The sequence below is a fragment of the Lissotriton vulgaris genome, chromosome 6 (assembly GCF_964263255.1).
Source record: "Lissotriton vulgaris chromosome 6, aLisVul1.2, whole genome shotgun sequence".
Taxonomy (NCBI): domain Eukaryota; kingdom Metazoa; phylum Chordata; class Amphibia; order Caudata; family Salamandridae; genus Lissotriton; species Lissotriton vulgaris.
This window is the reverse complement of record NC_141694.1, coordinates 1,811,607,045-1,811,619,982: the sequence shown is the minus strand read 5'-3', so window position 1 is coordinate 1,811,619,982 and position 12,938 is coordinate 1,811,607,045. Positions and strand designations below refer to the sequence as shown.

General features: G+C 42.7%; 1 pseudogene; it reads right to left on the bottom strand.

The window, feature by feature from the left end:
- The window catches only part of LOC147709550 (fucolectin-4 pseudogene), a 216,100-nt pseudogene extending 207,826 nt beyond the window's left edge, over window positions 1-8,274 (bottom strand).
- Window positions 8,275-12,938: the final 4,664 nt, after the last annotated feature.

Here is a 12,938-nt window from a genome sequence, read left to right as displayed (position 1 = left end):
TGAAATGCGGGTGAGAATAATGCTTGGGAAAACTTAGTCAGTTATAACACAGATGACACAGACCCATCACCGACACAGATGACTGCGGGTGCCACAGAGGTCAGAGACGCTGTCCGAGCACTCTGAAAGAAGATTCAAGAGAGAGAGAAAAGAGATGGAGACCCTGCTGAAGAAGAATCCAATCTTCTAGAAGGGGAACGCAGAAGATATTTGAGGAGGCAGTTCCCGAAGAAGGGGAAGAATCTAAGAGATTAGCGCAACAGATGGATCCAACACTGGCATTGCATCTAGAAGATGTCACCTATCCTGTCTTGAACCTGTCCTAATCCTTTGGACCCTAACTGACCCGGGGGTCCCTATCCAGCTCCTTGGCCAGTGGTTGGTCCTCACACCATTCTAAGTAAATATAATTTCGGTGTAATATGTCCGTGTTCTGCTCTCTGTTTCCACCCTTTTCAGGTACTGTCATCATGAGACTTTAACCAAGACGTATTTGTCCTATTCTTGAATATTTTCCACAAGAAAAAGTTGTATGACATGTATTAGTATTAACCCTGGACTAAGAACTTCGTTACGCCCACGGAGTGGGCATAGTGTTGCCTACTTCGCCCTTTGCGAAGTAGGTGTAGCAAGCAACACTACGCCCACTGTGTGGGCGTAGTGAAGTTGCCCGCCACCCGCCTCTCTCCCGCCCTCCCTGAATACTTAAATTACCTTTTAAAAATTAATTAATAACCACTTACCCTGTCCTCTGCGTCCCCGGGGCTCCTTCTTGTAATCGCTTCGCTGTCTCGGATACTAATGCGCATGTGCGGCCGTCGGCGCATGCACATTTCTCACGAGAAATGCGCATGCGCGGGCGTCCGCGCATGCGCATTAGTATCCAAGACCGTGCGATTACGAGAGGGAGCCCCGGGGGATGCAGCGTACAAGATAAGTGGTTTTTAATTTTATTTTTAAAAGGTCATTTAAGTATTTAGGGAGGGCGGGAGGGAGGTGTGTGGCGCGTAGTTGGGCTACGCGAAGTGCGTAGGTGGGCGTAGTTTCTCGCCCACTTCACGTAGCTTCGTGTAGCCCCACTACGCCTACCATGGCCAGGGTTAATTAGTATTTAACTCACAAAATTATTGATTTGAAAAAACTTTTAAACTCTCTCAAGTCTGTGGTCATTGGAAGAATAAAGTTATTGCCATTTCTACCTATTCTATGAATACCCTAATCTATTGACCAGAGGAAATTAAGACCCAAGGTGATATGGTTGGTAAGAATTGGTAAAGGTAAATTCAACACGCAGAAATATTGAAAGTCATCGCAGCTGTAAATTACTGGCTTATGTGTGTATGTTAATGGGCCCAGGTGAGTATGGTAGTTTGTAAATAACTCAAGCTGGTAAACCCACTGCATCACAAGGGGCTTGTAAATAAGCCCCTCTGCATTTAAATACGGTGGGAGTGCCATCACCATGAAAGAAACTGTGACGAATGGCAAGTTGATTCCAGTTTGTGGATATGGTGAAACTTTTTGGCCTCCAGGAACCATTAGGAAAGTAGAAACAGTGTTTACGAGTGGTATCAGGAATATATTCATGAAAAGTTACACTACAGTCTAATAAAATGAGAACTGGGACTAATGCTGATTGCAGCCCGGATTACAATTAACTGTATCCACTATTGCATTGTCAGTCAAGGGGCGGCTCATAACACCATAAGATTTAACATTAAAAAAGAAGTTTCAAAATCACACAGTGAAGTACCAGTGGCAGAGCCTGGTGTTAATGACACGATTTTCAAGTGTGATTCTTCACAACTACACAGTCACCAGGATTCAGATCATGTACTTGGTTTGGCTCCCTGGCAACTGCGTCTTCCCAACCTGGTGAGAGATAGAACCCTCTTGGTCAGCCAACTCTTTGCAATACTCCAGTACCAAATCATCATATATATTCAACAGCGTGTGTTTCTGGTATGCATGCTTGCTTTATTGCCCTTCCCATGAGCAGTTTGCGAAGTAGGTGTTGCAAGCAACACTACGCCCACTCTGTGGGCGTAGTGCAGTTGCCCGCCACCCGCCTCTCTCCCGCCCTCCCTGAATACTTAAATTACCTTTTAAAAATGAATTAATAACCACTTACCTTGTCCTCTGCGTCCCCGGGGCTCCTTCTTGTAATCGCTCCACTGTTTCGGATACTAATGCGCATGTGCGGCCGTCCGCGCATGCACATTTCTCACGAGAAATGCGCATGCGCGGGCGGCCGCGCATGCGCATTAGTTTCCAAGACGTGCGATTACGAGAAGGAGCTCCGGGGGATGCAGCGTACAAGGTAAGTGTTTTTTAATTTTATTTTTAAAAGGTAATTTAAGTATTTAGGGAGGGCGGGAGGGAGGTGGGTGGCACGTAGTGGGGCTACGCAAAGTGCGTAGGTGGGCGTAGTTTCTCGCCCACTTCGCGTAGCCCCACTACGCCTACTACCCCCAGGGTTAATTAGTATTTAACTCACAAAATTATTGATTGGAAAAAACTTTTAAACTCTCTCAAGTCTGTGGTCATTCGAAGAATAAAGTTATTGCCATTTCTACCTATTCTATGAATACCCTAATCTATTGACCAGAGGAAATTAAGACCCAAGGTGATATGGTTGGTAAGAATTGGTAAAGGTAAATTCAACACGCAGAAATATTGAAAGTCATCACAGCTGTAAATTACTGGCTTACGTGTGTATGTTAATGGGCCCAGGTGAGTATGGTAGTTTGTAAATAACTCAAGCTGGTAAACCCGCGCATCACAAGAGGCTTGTAAATAAGCCCCTCTGCATTTAAATACGGTGGGAGTGCCATCACCACGACAGAAACTGTGACGAATGGCAAGTTGATTCCAGTTTGTGGATATGGTGAAACTTTTTGTCCTCCAGGAACCATTAGGAAAGTAGAAACAGTGTTAACGAGTGGTATCAGGAATATATTCATGAAAAGTTACACTACAGTCTAATAAAATGAGAACTGGGACTAATGTTGATTGCAGTCCGGATTACAATGAACTTTTTCCACTGTTGCATTGTCAGTAAGAGGCGGCTCATAACACCATAAGATTTAACATTAAAAAAGAAGTTTCAAAATCACACAGTGAAGTACCAGTGGCAGAGCCTTGTGTTAATGACACGCTGACCAAGTATAATTCACAGATCATAAATTGCACAAAATGACAAAAGCCACTTTGAAGTTTTAACCAAATAACAAGGTGCCTCTTATACTTTTACGGGGTGTCATAAGAGAAAAACTACAAATATATTCTAGAGTCTTGCACAATACAAAAATCATACTTCAAATTCAACTTCAGCACAAAGGCAATATCATCTTTCTTATGCTTCAGACTCCTCTACCTTTTTGTCAGTTTCACGCATGATGGAAAACCCCTCACAAACAAACCTCATGTGTTGTCTTTGCAGCTGGGAGAGGGAAGCACTTCAACACATTATTGGTTGAAGCCCCAAGCTATTGGACATTCGTAGGAATCTACTGAAACGTGAAACAACCAATCTTACGTGGTCTTAACCACGCATGACCATTACCAGGCATACATTACAATGAACATGCCTTTACCTGGCATGTCCGTAACTACAAAGCTTTTGCCACAAATATGCCATGGTAAAGACATGTTTGTTGTAATGAATGGTAATTGTCATGGATTAGGAGCTCATGGCCGGGTGGGGGACTGTGGCAGGGGTGATGTCTATAGGGATAGGGGCCAGGCAAAGGGACAGACTTAGGGTTCAGGGCCACATGTGGTCATGGGTTAGGAACTCAGTGCTGGGTGGGGGACTGCAGCTGGGCATGGGGGCTTTAGGGATTAGGGCCAAGCAAAGGGAAAGACCTAGGGTTCAGGGCCGTAATGGTAATGGGTTAGAAAGTCAGGGCTGGGCCTGCGACTGTGGCAGGGGTGGCGGTTGTAGGGATCAGGGTAAAGCAAAGGGACAGACTTAGGATCCAGGGCCGTAATGGTCATGGGTTAAGAACTCAGGGCTGGGTGGGGGACTGTGGCAGGGTGACAGCTTTAGGTATCAGGGCCAAGCATAGGAAAGACTAGGGTTCAGGGCCGTAATGGTCATGGGCTAGGAACTCAGGGCTGGGCAGGGGACAGTGACAGGGGTGACAGCTTTAGGTATCAGGGCCAAGCAAAGGGATAGGCATATGGTTCAGGGCCGTAATGGTCATGGATTAGGAAGTCAGTGCCAGGCGGGGGACTGCGTCAGGAGAGGTAGCTTTAGAGATCAAGGCCAAGCAAAGGTACAGACTTAGGGTTCAGGGCCATAATGGTAATGGGTTAGGAAGTCAGTGCCGGGCGGGGGACTGCGTCAGGGGAGGTAACTTTAGGGATCAAGGCCAAGCAAAGGTACAGACTTAGGGTTCATGGCCGTAATGGTCATGGGTTAGGAAGTCAGTGCCGGGCGGGGAACTGCGTCAGGGGAGGTAGCTTTAGAGATCAAGGCCAAGCAAAGGTACACACTTAGGGTTCAGGGCCATAATGGTAATGGGTTAGGAAGTCAGTGCCGGGCGGGGGACTGCGTCAGGGGAGGTAGCTTTAGGGATCAAGGCCAAGCAAAGGTACAGACATAGGGTTCAGGGCCATAATGGTCATCGGTTAGGAAGTCAGTGCCGGGCGGGGTACTGTGGCAGGGGAGGTAGCTTTAGAGATCAAGGCCAAGCAAAGGTACAGACTTTGGGTTCAGGGCCATAATGGTAATGGGTTAGAAAGTCAGTGCCGGGCGGGGGACTGCGTCAGGGGAGGTAGCTTTAGGGATCAAGGCCAAGCAAAGGTACAGACTTAGGGTTCAGGGCCGTAATGCCCATGGGTTAGGAAGTCAGTGTCAGGTGAGGGAGTATGGCAGGGAAGGTAGCTTTAGGGATCAAGGCCAAGCAAATGTACAGACTTAGGGTTCAGGGCCTTAATGGTCATGGGTTAGGAACACCGGGCCCAGCAGGGGCTGCATCAGGAGTTGTGGCTTTAGGGATCAGTGCCACAAAAAGGGATGGACTTAGGGTTCAGGGCTGGGCAAGGGGCCTGTGGCTGGGGTGGCAGCTTAGGACTTAGGGCCAAGAAAAGGGACAGACTTAGGGTTCAGGTTGGAGGGCTAGGGGACTGAGGAAGAGGGTGGTTTAAGGGGTCAGGGCTAGGTACAGGTATACCACGCAACGTTCAACTCCCCTCTGCTTCTCAGGACCCATCCGACTGGCGGACTTAAGGTTCAAGAATGGGCAGGGGGCTGCGGCAGAAGAAGGTTTTCTCCGGTTCTGCCTTCCCAGTCTCGTCAGAAAATGTAAGTCTGTTTACAGTGTCTATTTAGCACTGTGAATGGATCACGTGAGGAGAAACAACAAAAAATCGGGTATGTTCATGCTATTGTGTCACAACGGCACGCATGCCACTACAAAGATAATGCCTTTACCATGCATGTCAATTGAGCTCCTACAGGCCCTTACCAAGCATGCCTTTATGATGATATTATTGTGGTAAAGACATGTATGGTAAAGGCATGTACTTTCTAAAAATTATTGTGCAAAATGCAAGCATGGTAATGACGCACATGTTGTACGGGCAGCAATGTAAAGGCGTGCGTGGTAATAGTATGCATGGTTACATCCTATAACCTACTGACAATGACTTTTATTATGAAAGGGATAAGAAAACTATTGGAGTCAATTTATTCTGTTTTAGGGGCACTTCACCAAAACAAGTGGGAAAAGCATGGACATTTTGTAACTTTCGCAATTTGGAGGTGGGAATGTAAATCTTTGATGACTTAAATTTAGGTACAATTAAAACAAAAGAAATTCATTTTTATGCTTTTTTGTATATATATTTTAATTTGGGCTGATTGTCCATATTTAATTGTTTGTTTTTCTTTCTTATAAATGTGTTATATTGTAAATGGTATTAAGTATCTGAAACAATGAAATATGATATGATCTGATCAATAGGTTTAAAGGGGGCCAGATTCAGTCAGGTTTACTCTTAGCACAAGTAAACGTGCCACAGCATCACTTAGTAAGTGCCTAATTCTTATAAGTATGTTTGGACTGAAATAGAACTGTCAAAATATGGCCAGTTCCCAGAATTGCATGGGATCTAGAAGTGCACCAGTCATAAGTGCAAAAGATATATCTGTGAGTGGAGCGGCATGGAGCAGCCCTCTTCATATCTAGTGAAAAAGTCTAGATCATAATGGAACAAAATTAATGTAATAAAGGAAATAGTTAGTTGAACTCATGAAAATTAGGGTACAGCTCCTTAACCAGTACTGATGGCCTGAAGTGTGTCTATTATATGAGATCTGCTTTTTTCACACAATATTCATTTAAATTATTTATCTGGGACAGGAAATACTTAATTTCAAGTTAAAAACTGCACAAACTACTCTCATTGAAAGTAGGTTTGAAGCTGCAAACGTTGGAATACAAATATCACGACACAGATCTAACTACCACGTAAATGGCAACTAAAAGTAAACACACTTTTAACGTTACCTTTCATTGATATTTCCATTGGCCCTCAATGAATTCCCGATGAGAAGTTCTGCTCCATTCAGATTTTGTGATGCCTCATTTCTGGAGGTGATGGAAATTGAATCCACTTGATATTTTCTCAATAAATCCACCCTCCACCAGGGACCAAACTGTTCATCTGTACGGGAGCAGGATCCATGCAAATAATCCGAATCCTGATTTCCATCGATTGCGTTGAATGCATGTGCCAGATTACCTAGGACATTCCAATTTCCATGAAGAATACTTGATTGGGTGGCTCGACCACCAAGGGCCACATTCTCACCTGAAAGTAGACAAGCTCAATTAGTTAGAAGAGGTCTGTAGGGGCTACGTCACTAGTATAATACCCAGGCTAAAACATGTTTATCTAATAGCTTAGTTATTCATTAATACATTTACCAGGTACACGAGGGTGTTTAGAAATCAGTGCCCCTATGCTAGAGGTTTTTACATTATACATACTGCAAACAATTAAAGGCATGCACGACATGCATAATTGACCAACGTGACCATTCACAAGGAAATATTTACTTGAAAGACTTGAAACACTTTAAATACTTTGCACACAACACTTGTCACCGATACCTGCACCAACTCTGGGGTCTCAAGGAACAGTGCATTGAACTCCATCCAAACTGGCCATGCTGTGGGACTGTTTAATTTTGCCGGCACATTCAAAATCCCAGGATTTTCAAAATGACTGTGAATTTGTGATACATTTTCCACAACCTCTATACAATAGATTCAAGTATACATCTTTTAGACCATAAGTAATTATCTCTATGTTGTTAGAAATATTATGTATTCAAATTTTTGTGCAGCATGAACAGAATACAGAATGTGGTTTTACATTCAATGACATATGTATGCACAAATATTGTACTATTGTCTTTAAAACTAATTTCCCAGGACATATAGAAGAGTGTTTTCCGGACCTTTGATAAATAGGCCTTGATTTAGGCCTAGTGGTCATACTGTTCAAAATGGATGCCTTTTCCCTGCACATTTCAATATCGTTCATTTCTGCAGTACACAGTCAAGCAGAATCATGTTTGCCTATTTCCATGGGTATTTTTCTTCCTGGTCTCGATTAACCGTCCCGAGCCTAGTCTCCAAACTGTAACTTTATTTCAAAGTTGTTCCATTAGCTCACTGTATACTATTCATTCATAATAACCTGCTGTTCCCGGATCTACTTTGTCCCACCATCTCTGGATGGCATTAGTATCGAGTTTTCAGACTAAATACTCATGTAGCAGGATAGTGCTTAAGTTCTATGACAATATGACACTTGTGCTCCGATTTGCAGAGAAAGCAACACATTTTATTATACTATGATGATTCAGCAGTCGTAGTAATTTCCAATTTGAAGATAATAAAAAGAAAACTCCATTTTGGGGGGCTGATAGAGCATTCCTTGATGCCACTAGGGATGCTGTCTGTTTCTTTCTTGATTTGCTGCCTACTTAGAACTTAGAATATTTTTGATTGCACACTTCTCTGTAATGCCATATTTTCTGAGAGCCTTCATGGCGAATATTCTGTTCTGCATTTTAGAATGTTTGTAATACATCATTTCATTTCAACTTTTCAACTGATTTACAACTAAAAGTTTTTGAGCAGGCTGTTTGCATTTTTTGACTGTAATGCAGATATTTGTGCTGTATTGGGTGGAGCTTTACCTCTGGGACATATTAACTCTTGAAATTGAGTTCTATCAGTGTCTCTAATTCATCAAATTGTTGGTGTTCTGTGAAGTTACAATTTTTGGCTGTCACAATTGCAGGGTCCCCATGCCCACACATTTGTGGTAGCAGAGGAGTGTTGCAAGTTAAAAACACATTCTTTCTGCTTTAGAAATTTCCCTTTTTGCCCTGTCCCTAGTCAAAGTGGATTTTCCTAGTGGATTTTGCTGTGTACTTGGTTTGTGTTGCTGCTCTTGAACAAGTCGGATTGTAAGTATGAATAGAGTCACATGATTATTGTGGCATTTTGGTGACAGAGAGAGTTCCTGTGTGGTACTGAATATTGAGGTCTGTGTTGAAATGATGGATTGTTATGCTGTGAGTGAGGTATTTGATTATGCAATGTTTATTCTGGGTTCAATTGGAGGTTTGATTACTGTGATTTTGATGTACTATTCTTATTTGGGATTTGCGTTAGAGAAATTTTAGTTAATTATGTGTTGGTTCGTTTATTGAATTGGAAGAAATCCAAAATCTCACAATACTATTGTTGAACTTATCAACAAACAGATACTGTAACATACAGATAGGGCGTTTTTCTGAATTAACAAGTTTTCCTTTTCAGTCGTTTGTGTGCCTAATTTAGGTTGGAGACATTTGTCCTTTGGTGCACACAAGTAAATACACTTACCAAAAGTAGATTGAAACTGGACAGGAGTCTGCTTGAATGTGAATTGAATGTGACAAGAGCCAGAGAGGTACTGGTTTTATTTTTATTGTTTGCAAGATTTGTTTTCTTTTAACTTACTGATTTTTTCTTATTTTCTTATTTACATTTGTATTTCCTTTATTTGTGTTCATTGACATGGCCTGTGCAATTGTTTTCTGAGGTGAGCCATCAGACCTTGGTCGAAGGATCTCACTCCTCCCTCCAGCTCCCAGCAGCTCAACGGGGCTCTGTGCCACCTCGCGCCCAGCCAGCCCTCCTGTACAGGGTTCCTCCTATTTTGTCTCTGTTCCGGTTCTGGTTTTATTTATTCTTAATGTATTCTCCCTGACTGTCACTGTCATTTTTTTCTCTTTGTATTTCCATTCTGCTTCCCGCTGGTATCGCCGCTATCTGAGTTGATTGCTGACAAATACAGTGCAGTGATAGAGCTTTTGAAAAAGAAAGTGCCAGAGAACAAAATTAATCAGGCAAAGATTTTGAGAATAGTGCATGCTTAATATGAGAGGCTAGTTGTTTTGTGTCTGCCTTTGTTATGAGATTAGGTTCTGAGCTTAGTTTGCATATTCAGCAGAGTGTAATGTGCAGGGAAACTAAGGGTATTGATGAGATCCTGAAGTATGCTAAGGATAGTCTTGATTGGTTTGATGTGAAGCAGAAAAAGATCAAGAAGAAGCTGATGGCTGCCCAGAAAAATGAGTTTCACACACATTTCAGTAATCAAATGATAGGTTCTGATATGGATTTTATGTTGTTTACCAATTCTGGAATGACAGGAGTGCATTTGATGCAAGGAGTGAGGATGGAAAATGAAATAGTGCATGTGCAATATCGCAGAAGGGGAGTAATGAATAATTTGGGAGTGAATGTTAATATTGATTTGCTTAACAACAGCACTGCTTGTTAATTCTTCAGTAAAATTGACCACTGGAAGCGGGCAGGTAGACAGAATTCAGTTAAAATCTGGTGGAGTCGCAGTCTGTAGCACCAGGCCTACCAGCTTCTGCGCAAAATATGCAAAATAACAGGCTGTTCCATATGAATATGCCCATAGCTCTAATGGTCCAGCAAAATATGTGGAACAAAATTCCATATATTCCAGAGTTCCAGCAAAATCAATTGATTCTGAATAAGGATTTTCCTCTGTTTTCCCCAGAGAATGAATCCCAATGACCCTGCCATGGGGGAGGAGGATTGTTTATTTGGAGCAGTCCTGCTAGTAGACTAATGTGGCTCCTATGTAGGTGGTGAAGTGAATTGTAACATTGTGTCTTTCTTGATCAATAGCTACTTGTGCTAAAGTTCATTCTTTGGAGGTTCTAAAATCTACACCTTTTGGGAATAGAAGTACAAGTTTTATACATTAGCAATAAACATATCGCTAGCCAGGTGTTGACATTTATCCCTGTTAAAATAGGATCATGTCTGATTTAAGTTCTGCTAATTTTTTGCGTAGAGGCTTACTTTGCAAGATAAACTGTGTGATTGTCTGGTGTCACAATTGAAATCCAAGATGAAGATTCAGTGTTTAAAATGAAATCAAATAAATCAAAATTTCAGTTTTTTCTAGTCCTTTCTAAAGATGATTTGCCTCTGAATGTATGACATACTTTCAAAGTAGATGTATGGGACTTCACAGCAAAAGAAACAGGGCTGCTAAAAAGTGCAAAAACTGCCAAGATAAATGTAAAACTAGTTTTCCCTCGAAGTAGACAATACAAACTTTCAAAACAGTCAGAAGCAGGAAGGATGCCCATCACCAAAACATTATTGAACAAGGATGTGCTTGGTAATCTTTGCAATTTTCCTATGATGGCCATTGAATAAATGAGTGGTTAGTGGATAATTGTTCAGGACCTTTGAAAAATAAATGAAATAGCGATTGTATGTTGGCGGGTGGGACTGAATCCTAACTTATGCCAAGCTTTCTTCTCCATTTGTCTGCATGAGGAATGTCGATATCTTTTTGCATTCCAGTTCCAAAGTAACATTTGTTTGGTGTTGAATCCCACTGGGGCATGCTGACAGTCTTTCAATTTTTAATCAGATCCTAAAAAAAGATTTGAAATGTTTGTAGTTGCCCTATGACTTAGTCCTGGTTCAATATTTAGATGACCTATTGGGGGCACATAAGCAAAAAGAACACATGTAAACGTTATACGATTGTATTAGTGGATCATCTAGCTGACAACGGTCACAGGGTTTTCTCCACGAAGATGCAGCACTGTAATAATGAAGTGAGTAATCTTAGTCATCGCAATGAGAAAAGTATCAAAAGAATGTGCTTTTGCAATTCTAAAGATAAATCCTCCTATCACCTTGATGGTGGTGAGGATGCTCTTGGGAATTGTTGTCTTCTGTCATCAATGGATTCCAATCATTTACTTGATTGCAGAGCTTTAAGTAAGGCTAACCCACATTGATGTCAGGGACCTGGTACCATTTAATCGTGATTGCTTATAGATCATCCAAGTTTTGAGGGGAAAATTGCACAATGCACACACCCTTGGAATGCCTGATTACAATATAGATTTTCTTTTATTATACTGTCATGAGAGGCTAGTGGGCAGAGCATTCCAAAACTTGGGTGTAAGGTTCGTTAAAAACCGTCCCCCACTCCTGGCTCTCTTGATTCTTGGGACAAGGAACAACTCAAGATTATTTGCCATCAAGTCCCTTTTGGCCTAATAAATAGTGGCCAATTACCAAAGGACCTGAGGACTTGTATTATGCTTTGCACAATAAATAATGCATAAAGCCTTAAATTGTATCCTGCAGCTTATAGGCACCCAGTGAAGAGTCTTGATGCAGCATCTGCTTGACATATTTTTGGGATACTCAGATAGCGGCTTTCTGAATGATCTGAAGTTTTTTAATCACGTATTTATACTACCTAAAGAAAGAGGATTGCCTTAATCATGGCACAACCGAATCAGGATCGTGGGGGCACAACCAATTGCCCAACTGCATTTCCCTGAGGCGGGGAGGACCCACGGACATCCCCGCTCTACCTCGCTGCCGTTTGTTGGGCGTTCGGCCGCCGAGAGGGGAGAGCGGCACAGTGACCACATTTCCCACAATCCCCTGCTTCCTTGACGAGGACGCTGAAACACCACCTCACAATCCCGCGCCCGGAGGTGCATAAAGACCAGCTGCTCCTCCCGCGTCGCGGGATGCGCGCGGGCGTCACCGGGCAGAGCCCGGGCAGAGGGCGGGCCATCTGTGGCCATCAGGGGCCAGCAGAGGTTGGGTCGGGCCACCCCCCTTGGTCTGTAGGATGGGGAAGCATAAACTGAATCAAAAGGTGGACGAAGGTAAGAAGGCCAAAGTACCCAGAGAAAATGAATCTATTATATCTTATCTGACATCTGCAGTGGGGGCTATAAATGCTCAAATTGCCAACGCTGAAAATTAATTGGGGCTTGACTTATCCTCCACTACACAAGTTGACTCTGAGTGAATATTGCCCCTGGACACGGTTCCCTCTATCCCATTAGAACCAGACATTGTGATAGTAAACCCTCCGCAGGCACACCCTGTGTTGTGGTGGGAAATACGGAAAACCTAAAGAGGAGTAGTGTTGAGCAGCCTGAGATCCGGGATTCTACTAACCATAAAGGAAAACACAACTATAAGAAAGGTCCATGTAAACAGCCCAAAGCAAAACCTGACAACAAGTCTATCACTAGCTGCCCTGCCCACCTGGCGGATCAAATAGAAGAACTATTTGAATCTCGGTTGGAGGCAGCCCTTGTGAATATTGCCAAGGACATAGTGGACACCCTGAACTCATGTGTGGCCAATATTTTAAAGAAATGTGAACACATTGACATGTTTATAAGGGAATTTAGAGTACAACACACTTTCCAGAAGTATAGCAGGGAAGATCATGGGTGTCCAATGACTATAGAAAGAGAGATGCCTACTACAGACCCTCATTTAGATACAATCCCCGCTAATTTTCCAATAAACCATACCTCTCAAGGG